The following is a 14264-nucleotide window of genomic DNA, read 5'->3' as shown; positions in this document are numbered from 1 at the left end:
TTCACTTCTGAGTGGTAACAGACCACTAGTGGGCAGACTGGAGAGAAGAAGGGAAGGGGCTCCTACCCCTTTCTCATCCCGCCCCCCGCTGTGTCTCTACACTTGCTCCATATCTGAAGCTGAGCCCTTAGGTCTGAGGCATCTGAGGCAGGCTCGTGCTACTTACTATAGGTCTCACAAAGGGTTAAGGGAAGGTTTTGTTTTGTTCTGTTTCATTTTTGATGATGAAGGAGTTTGTACATGGAAAGAGCCAGAAAGAGAGAGAGATGAAAGTTAGTAGAGCAAAGGCCCAGGAGAAATCTGGGATGGGTTGAAAGCTGTGGAATCTAGGACACAGGTAAGGAGATTCTAGTCTGTCTACGGGTGGGACACCTCTGTTCTCTAACATTAGCGTGTTGATTTGGGGAGCAGCAGACACAAATAAGTTTGTAGGAGGGAGCCTGGAAGTTGAGGGATTTCATGCCAGGTGGTCTTAATATTCTCTGGCACTGGGAAGCAAAGCGATCCGTTGAGAGGGCAATTGAAGTAAGGGTGGAATTAGAGAGTGGTGGTTCAGATCCGGAATAGCCACCATGGGAAAAGGACAGGATGCTTTCTAGAGACATGGCAAAGGGTAGCTCAGAGATGCTGAAGACTGTGAATTTATGATTTCCTCTTCGGCAGCATCCAGCAGTACAGACCCGGGGTCCAAGAGACGGGAGGTGGGGTTAGTCCCAGATCACTACCTATGAATGGGAGTAAAAGACGTCATTATGGAAAGCATTTAGTTCGATGCCTGGAATCTGAATAGTTACTAATGCTAGAACTTACCTTGTCCTTCTCCTGAGAGAAGTCAAAAAGTAAGTGGCTCAGAGAGATTTTAGTCATCATCAGACCATGCTATCACCATCCTGTGTGCTTTCTCCCCCCCGCCCCCCTTCAGAGTCAAGTGACTGGCCTTGGAGACAGCTCAGGTGCTACAGGAGCAGATGACCAGGTAGGTACCCTGCCCCTCTGGTAACGATTGATCTCCATGTGCCCAGGGTCCCAGAGGCAGCACACAGCCAAGATAGGGTGGGACTCTGATTCCCTGGGGTATACAGGCTCTTTAAATACTGGGACTATAGGCTTACATGTCAACCTATCAATCAAAAACTGCTCATGAGATGTCACTCTGCCTCTGTTCCTAGGACCCAACACATAGACAAGAAATCCGACCCACTTTCCCTGGTGCCAAGGCCAACTTTATTAAGAGGAACTGTTCTCAGAGATTTTATTATAACTGACTCTTTCTGTGTTTTCATGGATTAGTTATTTCCCCAAACTCCCGATTGTGGGTAGGAAGAGCTAGGGACTAGTGTGACTCGGAAACATGTTTCCTAGTAGAGAATTTTTTTAGGCAGAGCGACAAAATAGGTGCCACTTATTGTCCTTATATATAAAATAGCTTAGTGCTCATCCACGTTTCCAGGGGTCTTTGAGAAGCTGTGAACACACAAATGTCAATTAAATGACTTGACTGTCTAGGAGAGAGATGAGCTATATGTATCACTTTGTTTTTAATTTTCAGTTTTGTTGATTCACTTATATAAAAGAATAAAGAGCCCTGGCTCCAAAAAAGAAAAACCTACCTATGCTACATAAAGTTGTTTAAAAATATCTTCAAGTTCAACTGTTCATTCTTTTTCATTTTGGCAGTTAAAACTTTGTTCTATGGTGATGCTTGGTGTGTTGCCATCTTGTGGTGGAAGAGGGTAACTGCCTATCTGTGCTCTGGGGTCGTCGCCATTATTTCAAGAAGTACTGTACTTGTTGAGGGTCAGGCATATAGCCTTCACCTCTTTACATTAAAAATAAGAGTCTGCCTATATAGTCGGAACCCGCCCCTGGGATTGGAGGTAACCGTCATCCCACATCTTCCGCAGCAGCTGCATCAGAGGAATCCAACAGCCTCAGCCACCACGCTATTTGAGATTGTACACAGAATCTTGAATGCCGAGGGAACCCAGTAGAATGAGGCTGCCCAGGGCTGCAGAATTCATTTCAGGTGCAACAAAATATGACTTTTTCCAGCAATGGTAATTTCTCATCCGTACACATCACTGGTTCTCAGCCCCAGCTGCACATTGGAATCACCTACAGGCTTTTAAAAACAGTGGTGCCCAGATTTCATCCTCAGAGGTTTCGATTTAATAGTTCAAGCGTGAGTCATTGGTATTTTTAAAGTTCTCCAGGTGATTCTAATGTGCAGTCAGCATTGAGAGATACTGTAAGAATTGGTAAATTTGGGTAAGACATCACCCTTTTTATTGCTATTTTAACTGGAAGAATTACTCCCTTGAATTCACACACCTCTCCTCACTCCCCGCACTCAGACAGAAATTGGGGAGCAGCATGGGCCCATCATCAAAGAATTTCATCTATTTCTCACATTCCGAGGAGTGTTTTCCAAGTTTCCAGGAGTCTTTGAGAAGCTCCACAAGCTACTATTAAAGGGTATATAACCATTAGGTCCTTTCTCTTATTCTTGTCCTAAGGGAGCACGGTCTGAGTAGAATGGATGGGGAAATGAGCAGAGCTGAGCAAATAAACATATTCTGGTCACCAAAAGAATATAAAGTAAAACTCCAAGCGGCAGCCTTGAAAACTATAGGAAGTTGGGCAGGGGAAAATTTTGTCTTGTTTTCGCTTTCAGGGTCTAAAGTTAGTCTGTGCTATCTCTGGGAATTAATGTTTGTCCTTGGGTGGGGTTTGTGTGTGCATGCATCAACTGTTAGCCCATGGATATTTGCAAAGAAAAGAAGTCCATTTTCAATTCACATTGGTAGGGCACCTTAAAGAGAACCAGCTCTGGGGTCCCCACGCCCCCCCCACAGGTTATCTGGCTCTGAAGGACTTGGGGACCCCAAGTTCACCTTGGACCATTTGCTGTGTTATTCTGGATGGAATAAATAAGAATCAACTAAATGAACTTCTGAGCACTGGATGGGTGTGTGTGTGTGTGGGGGGGGGGGGTGGATATCCTCATGTGACAGTCCCTATAGGATGGAGGTGGAGTTTCTCAAACACAGGAAAAGATGCCCATTCTAGAGCGGGGAGATTTGAAGAGAGAAGCTGCCTCTCCAGAAGGAAGCAGGTCATGAAAACGTTATTGGGTTTTGGGTAGCACCCATCTAAAGAGGTTCCTCCTGTGAACTATTTCATTTCTTGGATGTTTTTCCACAAAAAACAAAAACAAGAACAGTACTGGTGACTTAAAAAATTTTCTCTCTTATATGGTGTAACTTTAATTTTTTAACCTTTATTAAAGTCTGATACATTTATTCGCATTGGTGTGATGTTTTATGAAGAGAGAACTGCCTTCCCCTGCACATACGTAGGCCATTCATGATTCAGGAAGCAGCAGGATATTTGATTTCTTAATGTTGAGTTGACACATACAGAACCCAGAGCCACCAGAAGGAGAACAGGACTCAGAGATGCAGAGATCAGGAAAACTCAGACATGGGGGGAAGATAACAACCCCCACTTCTCTCCCAAATATAGAGGGAGAGAAGGGAATGATGTCAAGAAGGAAGGGAATGATGTCATTAGATTACACCATATATTCCTTCATTACTGAGATAAAGGGGAGAAGAGAAAGGTGAGTGACTGAGAGGGCTAATCTAGAGATGTAATTTTTGCTTAATTAGTTTGAGGCAGCGGCAGGATATTCAAGCGGAGACATCCCATTAATGAGGATATAGGTGGTAAAGAAGAGGTGAAAATTTAAGACCAGAGATAAAAATTAAAGAGTCTAAGCAGTATGAAAACTTTCCAGGTGTAACAGGTTTCGGAGATGCAGGCCAAGTCCTTGCCCTTTATGTTCCACATGAGGAAACTGAGACTCTGACAGAAGACAGAGTCACTGATGTCCCCACCCAAGGCCACAAAGACCTGAGATTCATGGCTTGACTCTACTCCTGACTCCCAGTTTATATCTTGTTTTCTTTCCTTGTTTTCCAGGTGTCATCTTGATCCCGGTTATTTGAACATCGACTTTGGTGAACACATGAAGGCATCGCATGGGATATTCTGAGGGACTCACCAACCAAACTCTTCCATTGGTTTGTCTGGTGCCAATTAAAGCTAAGTTTTATATTCAGGTTCTCCGCTTCCCCTCCTCCGCCCCCCCCCCCCCACCGCCTCACCACCGAGTTTTGTTTTTAGTAATTACCAATGTTTGTGTAGGCAGGGAGTTAAATATCTGAGCCAGCACTCTCCCCTTTGTTTTCAGTGTACTCAAGGACTTTAGGACTGCACAGGCAAAGTGTATCAAATGTTTTCCTTTCAAAAGGAAACTTGAAATCAAGCCATAGAGCTTGGCTGCAGTCCCCATGCTAAGTGATTCCAACAGGGGCAGGCCTAACCCTTTCCTGGAGGAGATATTTGCTTAGGACCAAGGTGATCAGAGCTTCGAAGCAGAGAAACAAAGCAGGAAAGAGGTGCAGAAACATCTTGGGAACCAAATGAAATGCCCTCTTGGGCAGGAGGTGTCAACCATGCTTAGAATTTAGGCTTAAATCTCTCTCTCCTCCTCCTCTTCCCCTTTGCCCTCCCCCTCTCCTGACAACCGTCCATACAGCCATTTTGTCAACTGAACTTGGAGATTTGGGCACCACAACCCGCGCTGGACCATCAAGCAGATCCTGTCCCTGGGCCCCCGCGCAGAGCCCGGCGCAGGGCCCGGTATTGCCAGAGCAGCCACAGACGCTGACACACCAGCCCTGCTGCTCCAGAACAAGTTCCCCAACACAACCATCGCGCTCAGGAACATCGATGTGTCTGACCTCCTCCCCCTGGATCGTGCCTTCTGTGGCCCAGGCCTGCCAGGACGGCGCAGACGCATCATCTCCGGCCACGCATTCGGCCCAGGGCCACGTGCGCCCTCCTGGGGGCTCAGTTCTGTTGCGCTGCACGCCCCAGAGTGGCCAGCACACGCCACTCTGTCTCAACACTGACTGTGGGACACTGCCCCTGGGGCGATGGCCCACAGTCCCATGGCAACCACTACACTGTGCCTTTTATCTGCTGGGTTGGCATTTTTGCTGCTGGTAAGAGGGTCTGGCAAATAAAGACCTATACTGACACCCAAGTATCATCTCATTTCTGCATCAAATGAGAAGCTGCTTCAAATGGTGACTCACCGGCCTCCCAACAACCTTAACCACCACATTTTCCAGTGTTTTCTTAGGTCTGAGGTGCTAGCCCTTCCCACGATGCTCTGTTCTTCACGGTTGAAGCCCCACTTGTCCCTGAGAAGTTGGGATGGCATAGGAAGTAGCTCCAGGAGGTGTTCAGACTTGCCCAGGCCTCCTGAGTGCTATGTTTATAGCAACAGGGCCCAAGCTGTGAGCTGGGGAAGTTGGCAGTAAAACTTCTGTGGTCTGGATCAGGTCACTCTGTGTTTGGGACCCTCTGAAAAGCTTGGAGACACCACATTTGTTTATTCTGAGGCAGAAGGCCAAGAAAACACATTGGAAGGAAGCCCTGTCCTTTCATCACTGGAGTCAGTCAGACAAGGAAATTCTAACCATGAGACCACACCACATTTTAAAAGCAGACTGGTTTCTTGTCTCTCCCTGTCCTCAGTCCCAGTTAAATGTTCCAATTATTCAAACCTCTCTTCTCAAGGTATGCTTACTTCTCTCTTCAATTAATCTTTTTTTTTTTTTAATGTAAAAGGTCCTGTCCTCATAATTCTCTGTTATACATCCATTTGCCACATTGCAGCCAGAATGATTTTTAAGAAGCAGATTTCTTCAGTTTTTTTCTACGGCTTTACCTGAGCTGGCCCTGCCCTTCTCCCTGACCTCACTGTGTATCTCCCAGCTCTTATCTCCAGTTGCATTGGATTTATTCACCAAGCATTTCAGGTTTAGGAGACTGATAAGGATGGATCGGTTGCATAAATACTTGAAACCACCCATCAATCATTTTTATTACTTTTTAAAAATTGACATACGATCAACTTCTCTTTCGTTGTTGTGCAGTCCTATGAGATCTGACACATGCAGAGATTCTTGTAATCCGCACCACAAACGACACAAAACGATTCCAAAACCTAAAATAATTCCCTGGTGCTGCCTCTTTGTTCCTGCCCCTATCGCCCTGATCTGTTCCTATGCTTTTGCCTTTTCCAGACTGTCACATGAAGCGAACCATACAGTATGTACTCTTTTGAGATTGGCTTCTTTCACATAGCGTAATGCATTTGAGATTCAGCCACATGGTTGTGCATAGCAGTAGCCTGTTCCTTTTCATTGTCGAGTATTATTTCATTGTATAGATGTACTACGGGTTTGTTTTTTTATTATTCTTATCCATTAGTCATTGAAGAATATTTGAATAGTTTCCAGTTTGGAGCAATAGTGAACAATGCTGCTATTAAATATTAGTGTATAGGTTTTTGTGTGAACATACATTTTTGCTTCTCTATAATAAATACCTACAGATGAACTTGCTGAGTCCAATGGTAAGTATATGTTTAACTTTATAAGAAAACATCAAACCGTTCTGTAAAGTGCCTGTCCTGTACCATACTACATTCCCATCAGCCATGTACAAGAGTCCCAAGTACTCCACATCTTTGTCAGCACTTCATATTGTGAGAATTTTTTTTTTATATATTAGCCATTCTAATTAGGTATGTAATGGTATCTCATTCTGGCTTTTCATTTGAATTTCCCTAATGACTAATGATGTGAACAGCTGTCCATATGTTTATTTTCCATCTGTATATGTTCTGTGGTGAGGTGTGTGTTCAAGTCTTTTGCCCATTTAAAAAAATTAGATTGTTTGATGTCTTATTTTTGAGTTGTGAGAATTCTTTATATATCCTGGATATGAGTCCTTTGTTGGATATGTGATTTGCAAATATTTTCTCCCAGTCTAGGCTTATCTTCTCATTCTTCTAACAATATCTTTCACAGAGCAAAAGTTTTTAGTTCAATGAATTTCAATTTCTCCATATTTAAAGGATTTCATTTTGTGATCCAAAAGCATAAAGATTTTCTGTTATTTTTAAAATCTGAGTGTTATAGTTTTTTAATTTTACATTTAGTTCTGTGATTCATTTGCATTTAATTTTTGTATGTGATGTGAGGTATAGGGTGAGATTCAAAGCTTGCGTATAAATATTCAATTGTTCCACTACCATCTGTTGAAAGGTAATCTGTTGAATTGCTCTCATACCTTTGTCAAAACTTCGAACAGATACTTCACAAAGGAAGATATACAGATAGCAAATAAACACATAAAAAAGTCTTCAATGTCAGGAAAAGATCTTCAATGTGAAAATGCAAACTAAAACCACAATGAGTTATCACCACAAACACTTTAGACGGGCTAAAATTAAGTGTTGGTGAAGATGTGACAGAGCTGGAACTCTCAGATACTGCTGGTGCAATGTAAAATGGTACAAAAAGTTCGAAAACAGTTTGAAGTTTCTTTAAAAGTTAAACACACAATTACCACTTCATCCAGCCATTCCACACCTAGATATTTACCCAAGAGGAATGGAAATAGAAGTCTATTTGCATGGCCAAAAAATGCACATGAATGTTCATGTCAGCTTTATTTGTAATAACCAAAACAGGATACAACCTGAATGCCCATCAACAAGAATGGATACAATGGAATACTCCACAGCAATAAAAAAGAATGAACTATTGAGAGATGCTACAACATGGATGATTCTCAAAATAATTATGTTGAGTTTAGGAAGCAAGACAAAAAAAATATTCTGTATGATTTCTTTAATATTAAATTTCAAGAATTGTAAACCAACAGAAATGACTGAGAGCAAATCAGTGATTGCCAGGAGATAGGAGGTAGGCGGAGAGGTGTAGAAAGAAAGGATTACCAAAAGGCACAGGAAACTTTTAGGGATAATGAATATGTTCATTATCTTGAGTGAGGTGATGGTGTTACAGATGTACAATTTTTTGTAAGTCAATTATATCTATATAAAACTATTTAAAATTGACTGTATTTAAAATCGATCTGCTTCTGGAGTCTCTATACTGTTCCACTTATCTATGTACCTATTATATAGTCCATATTATCCTGTTTTTATCACTGTACTTTTATTTTATAGTTTACATTAAAATTAGGTAGTGTGAGTCTTGCGACTTATTCTTTTTCAAAATTGTTTTGAGTATCCTAGTTCCTTGACTTTTACGTACAAATTTTATAATCACCTTGTCTATATCTACAAAGAATCATAGTGGGATTCACTTGGGATTGCCTTTAATCTATAGATCAATTGGGTAAGTTTGACATTTTAACTCTAATGAATCTTCTAATATATGAACAGAATATGTTCCTCATTTACTTAGATCTTCTTTGATTTCTTTCATCAGTGTTCTATACTTTTCGCCACATAGGTTCTGCATATATTTTCAATTATAACTAAGTATTGTCATATTCTTTTTGTAGCTATTATAAATGGTAATGGTTTTTTTGAATTTCAGTTTCCAATTCTTCATCTGTAGGTATAGAAAAATGATTGATTTTTGTATTTTGACCTATTCCATGACCTGGCTGTACACACTTAGTTCTAGAAGCTTTTTTTTTTTTTTTTGTAGATTTCTTTGTATTTTCTATGTCATTCATGATAGATGCCAGTTTTATTTCTTCCTTTCCACTATGAATGCCTCTTATATCTTGTCTAATTACACTTGCTAGGATTTCCAGCAATATGGAATAGCTGTGGTCAGAGCTGACATCCTCCACTCACCATTCTGAACATAACAAAAAATGAGAAACAGGCAAGTCCCTCTTAATGTGATGCAAGATACACAGGGGGATAAACAGACAGCTATAAAGTAATATTCTTGAAAAAAAATTGAACCTGAGCCTGACTAAGCCTCCAGCTAGGGGATGCCAAAAAACTCAGTGGTCAAGATAACTAACACTTTAATGCAATATTTAAAAAAAATAATGCAAAAAAATTATGATGAACAAAATATTAACATTTAAAATAAAGACGGGGTAAGTATTACCGATTTTTCCTTCGCCTCAGGCTCCATTATCGCTCAGCACTATTACTGATTTTGACCCTGGGCGAGAGTCTAGATCTAATAATCATTTTACAGAAAACATAAGACTAGAAGAAATGTTGAAAGACTCTAGTATGTGGAAAACTGCAGGATGATGAGTTTCTTCAATAAATAAAGTGTAAGAAAAAACCCCTGGAGTGCCAGAGTGGTAATTACAAAGATGCAGTCACTTTACGATGCTTTAGCAAGCCATGCTCTTATGACACATGTACTTCTAACACTATGTTCTATTGGGATAAAAATGTTTTTCTAAAGGTGGAGAAACAGCACCCAAGTTGAAACAGTTACTAAGTTCAGGTGATTAAGTTTGGGCTGTTTATAGAATTTTATTTTTAATGTTGTTTCATAATGTTTAGTCACTTTCATAATTTATAATTTTATAACTGTATGTTATATAATTTATATAACTATAGTCAATATTAAAATTTCTAGTTATGTTATAGTTATATAAGCTATAATTTTATAATTTTTATGAATTATAAATTTAAGCAAAAGTTTTAGAAAAACTTAACTGGCCCTTAATTATTAGAGATGCATACAAGTGTGTAGGAGTTGAATGAATGAAGCATGGGATCTCTTTTTAAATATTTTAGCATTAAAGTCCAGAAGATTTACCCTAAAAATTTTTTTAGGAAAAAAAAATGGAAGAGGAGGAGAAGGAAGGAAGGAAGGAAGGAAGGAAGGAAGGAAGGAAGGAAGGACTCCAAAAGAAGTCAATGTGGGAAAAATTGATAATTATTGAATCTGGGGATTATAATAGAGTTTCTTATACTCTCTACATTTGTATCTGCTTGAAATTTTTCATTATAAAATTAAAAATAAATAAAATAACCTTTCACTCCCACTTGCAGTCATTTTGACTGCATTACATTGTTTCATTTTTTTCTAAATTAGTATCTGAAATTATCTTGTTTATTGGTGTATTGCCTGTCTCCTCCCAGAAGAATATGAACATTACGAGAACAGAATATACCTAAGTCTTGTTCACTCCTTTATTCCCAGCAAAGAAAACAGTTAAAAGCAATGAATGTTATTAGTATTTTACATCTAATATGATTCCTCAAACGGGTTATATGTTGTAGTTGATATATATATTTTATTTTTTATATCATTTAAAGAACAAGATTTTAGTATAGTCTCACTTTTTGTCTCAAAGGGATCCCAGCTCTTCACATAGGTGTCCCAGCTCTTTCTTGCTTGGATGAGCAGCAAGATTTTGATGGATGCAGAGACTAAGTACCCTCCAGGAGCCCTTCACAAACATTTCATAATCTCAAAATCTGGTTATTTGCCAGTCTGTTAAGACTACAAGGCCCAGCACTTTCATTTGACCTACTGTTATGTTTCCCTTTGAAGCCATTGTTTTCAAAGTATTTTAGAATTTTATAGACTCGATCTTCCTTAAATTGTTGTAAGGCTATGCTAAACAAAGAACAGATGTTGCACTCTATAAATCTGCAATTACCAGCTTCTAATCAGTTTTCAGTGTCAAAGTCAGCTTCTCCATCTTTGAAGAGGCTGTACAACTCAGCACAAGCAATTTTCTGTTTCAAAATTTAGCTCCTTAAAAGTAAAGACACAGTTGAAATGTCTTGTGTTTAAAAACAGAACAAATTTTCTTGTGTCTCGTTGATTTTCTCTGTTGTGGGTTTGTGGACTTGCAGTATTAGAAGAGTAATTTTTGGATAGAGAAAATATTCATGTTTATGACAATTTTTTTCTTTCTCAAAAGTCTACCTATGACCACCTGAGATGACATATTAGAGACTCAAGTACATTTGTGTAATTGAATTTATCTGGGCACTTCCTTGGGTTGGCCTTTTGGAGTGTATTCCAGGTGCTTCAGGAAGGGACCTCATTTTACAAACAAAAGAGGCAGCTTCAGTGGTCTCTTGGTCCTGACTTGGCTTCCATTCCTAAGCTCCTCCCATCTGTCATAGGTACTCACTCTCCTTCTCTGATTCCTCAGAGGGTCAGAATTCAGGAGTCTCCATCCTAGACTTAATAATGCAGAATATGCTTTTCCATACCTTAGATGGGACATGCAGACACTCCAAGGTGCATTCCAGGGCTAAAGGGTTTCAGGGCAAGGAGCTGTCAAACAGTGCCAAATTGTAGAGCCCTTGGAATCTATGTGGCCTGTCAGAGGATCTGCTTGGATGCTTGGAAACATTAAATTTATAGTACACTGTGCAATATTTTTAAAGCTGAGGAAAACAAGTTTTTATTCAGTGTCCATTCAACAAATACTTCCTGAGCTCCACGCCATGGGCCAGACTTAATTAAATGCTGTGGTCCTTACCTCATGGTTCATAATCCAGCAAAGAAATGGTGCATAAACAATTGACTAGAATGCAAAGTGATTAGTGCTCTAGATAAGTCTTTCCCATCCTTCTTACTTAGAATGAATTTATGGCTGAGTTTTAGTGACATGTTTTTTGGAGCAATTTCTTTAAGCTAGAATAGTATGAATTATCTTCCATATATTATCACCTTTAATCCTTACAAGAACACTGATATTGTAGGTGCTATCATTCTCATGTTACAGAGAAGGAAACTGAAGTTTAGAGAGTTGAGACAGGCTTCATAGTTTGTCAAATAGCTAAGCTGGAATTTAAACAAGGGTTTTTCGTATTCCCCAGTGGTGCGAAAGCATAAACTGGATTCTGCAGGATTATGATTCATTTAGATATGTCTCGGTTTGGACACTAGAGGGTGCTGAGAGAGAGAGCAAACCTATGGGAGGAATTTGCCTCCAGGGGTACCATTCTGAAAAGCCATAAGGAATTGACCTTCCCAAATTCATCTTTGAAGATGGGTTAGCTATATATAACCACAGTGTTGAGAAACCAGGCCTGAACCTACTGCACATTCCAGTTACAGATAAAGACAAGAATCACTTAGGATTCATCTCTCATCCAAAGCACTTCAGCCCTCTATTTCTTTTATCCACAATATAGAATGCTCGTGAGATTTAATTAGATGTCTCTGTACAGTCAAAGATACCTGTCTTACTTGATTCTACTCATCCCATAGCTGATTCTAAATCAGCCGTGTGGTGCAAACAGCTGTTCAACTAGAAATTAGTCCAAGTTAAAGTTGCTCAGTTCACCCATTGGGCTGCATACACACTCCAGACACAACCCCCACTGTCCCATTTATTCCAGTTCCCAGAGGCATGGACTCCACTCCATTGGCAGCATCAAAAGGACTGACCCATCAACATGCCCATCATCCTGAGGGATGCTTCATGTGGGTGAAGTACTCAGGCTGAAGCCTACAGGATCACATTTCTGTGAAGGGAATGGACACTCACCAGGATCGAAGGCCATGTTGGGGACATGAAGTCAACACTTCCTACTGTTTCAATCCTTTCCCCCCTAGAGTGTGGCCATTAGTTTCTAGGTGCTTTTCCATCTTGTTTACAACTCACAAGGATAGAACATGCAGCCGAATACTACTGGAAAAAGCGAATTCACATTTTAGGGAAAGTAGTTATAAATAATTGGTGACCAATGTGTCTTTAACAAGTACTTTCTCATGTGTTTCAGTCCCGTGTGGCAGGAACCAAGAAAAGCCTTTTTCAACCCAGCCACACCCTGGAGTGATGCAATGGTAAATGAGACACAGACATGGACACGTTTCTGGATCAACCGAGCTAATGTTCAGAGGGCCTTCCTGCCAAGACCCACAGCACGACAGGGGATTGGGGCTGTTTGCCCCTTATTTTATGCTTAGGGAAGGGGCAGCCAGTATATATATTTTTTTAATTAAAAAAGTTATGCAAAAAGAACTCTAGTAAGAAGGGTTAGGTGGTAAGAAGATTGGTGACAGAAAGTCCTTAGGAGGAAGGTATAGAAATAGAAATAAGCATTTGGGGAGGGAGAGAGCATGTAAGAAACATTTCAAGTCTAGAACCAACAGTTCTGAATTGTTCATTGAATGTGGAAAATGGTGAAAAAGAAGGTATAAATATGAGATGCTCGAATTGTTTGTTTACCATGTGCAAATTACTAAGCATTTTACAGGTATTAACTCATTCAATTCTGATAAGTCAGATGAAATAGGAATATTATCGTTCACCTTTTATGAAAACTGAGGCACGGAGAGGCTAAGTCATTTGTCAAAGCTCACAAGGATTCGTACCCAGGCTGTCAAAGTCTAAACCTGTTTCCTTCACATATGCCACACAGTCTCTTTCCCAGTCTAGGGGACACGGAAGATGGTGATTTCCCTGCCTGAGACAGTAAGTCAGGAGGAGTGGGTATGCACGTGTGCGTGGAAGGCGGGTTTGGATGTGGGAAGACTAAGTAGTATTTTGGATGCGTATGGCGTTTGAATGTTCTGCCAGCACCTCAAGTGGAGATGTCCAGCAGGCTTCGGGTCCCAGTGTGGAGAGGGAGCTGGTTTTCATTAAAAGAAAAGAAAAGAAACATCTGTAAAAATACTGTTGGCTGAGTTTCATGCTCAAGCTACCTCAAGAAAGGCCTGCTATGCTAACAAACAGGAAGCCCATGCCCCTGCTGAAGTTTTGGCCAAAGCTTTAGAAAGGTCAGGTGCATCAGCAAGGTACTCAGGGTGTCTGGGCTGCATGGAGGTCTGCAAGAGAGACCAAGGCCAAGCCTGGAAAAAGGAGGCTCTCTGAGTTGTTTCAAGTGTCCCCCTCATTCTAATGATCAGTGCTCTGCATACTGCCTGCCCATTAGAATTTCCCAGGGAGTTTTAAAAACCGATGGCCAGGTCTCACCCAGAACTAATTAAATCAGACTATCTCGGGGTAGGCACAGGCAGTTTTGAGAAGCTCTCCAGGTGATTCTAATGTGAGACTGGGGTTAAGCACTAGAAGGAGGGTTCGTCTTTAAAGATGATCAGGGAGTAGGGTAATGACTAATATCCACAAAGTACTTTCCAGTTCATAAAAAATTTGCGTATAACATGGCCTTATTTAAAAGGCATCTTATTGTTATCCACTGGTTGGATGAGGAAACTGAATCAGAAAGAGAAATGACTCGCTCAAGGTCAATCACTTACCAGAAAAACTATGACTAGAACCCAGATCTGCTGACTCCAAATTCAGGGTTCTTTCATAAAGCCATACAGGGCAATAGTACAGACAGAAAGCCACGTTCATCTGTATTTACACAGAAAGAAGATAGCGTAGGTATTTTTCAAAGAAATTAAAAT

At 40.5% G+C, this 14264-nt stretch overlaps 1 long non-coding RNA gene across 1 annotated transcript; it reads left to right on the top strand.

Moving 5' to 3' along the window:
* Nucleotides 1-232: 232 nt before the first annotated feature.
* On the top strand, nt 233-4145 carry LOC107501096. The gene is made up of 3 exons (XR_001594691.2): nt 233-337; nt 923-976; nt 3985-4145. It is a non-coding gene; the product is annotated as an uncharacterized LOC107501096 (long non-coding RNA).
* The last annotated feature ends 10119 nt before the right edge of the window (nt 4146-14264 follow it).

This window comes from Rousettus aegyptiacus, unplaced genomic scaffold, assembly GCF_014176215.1.
Source record: "Rousettus aegyptiacus isolate mRouAeg1 unplaced genomic scaffold, mRouAeg1.p scaffold_m13_p_3, whole genome shotgun sequence".
In the NCBI taxonomy this organism is placed as follows: Eukaryota; Metazoa; Chordata; class Mammalia; order Chiroptera; family Pteropodidae; genus Rousettus; species Rousettus aegyptiacus.
The sequence above is the reverse complement of the archived record's forward strand: the minus strand, read 5'-3'. Positions and strand labels throughout refer to the sequence as shown.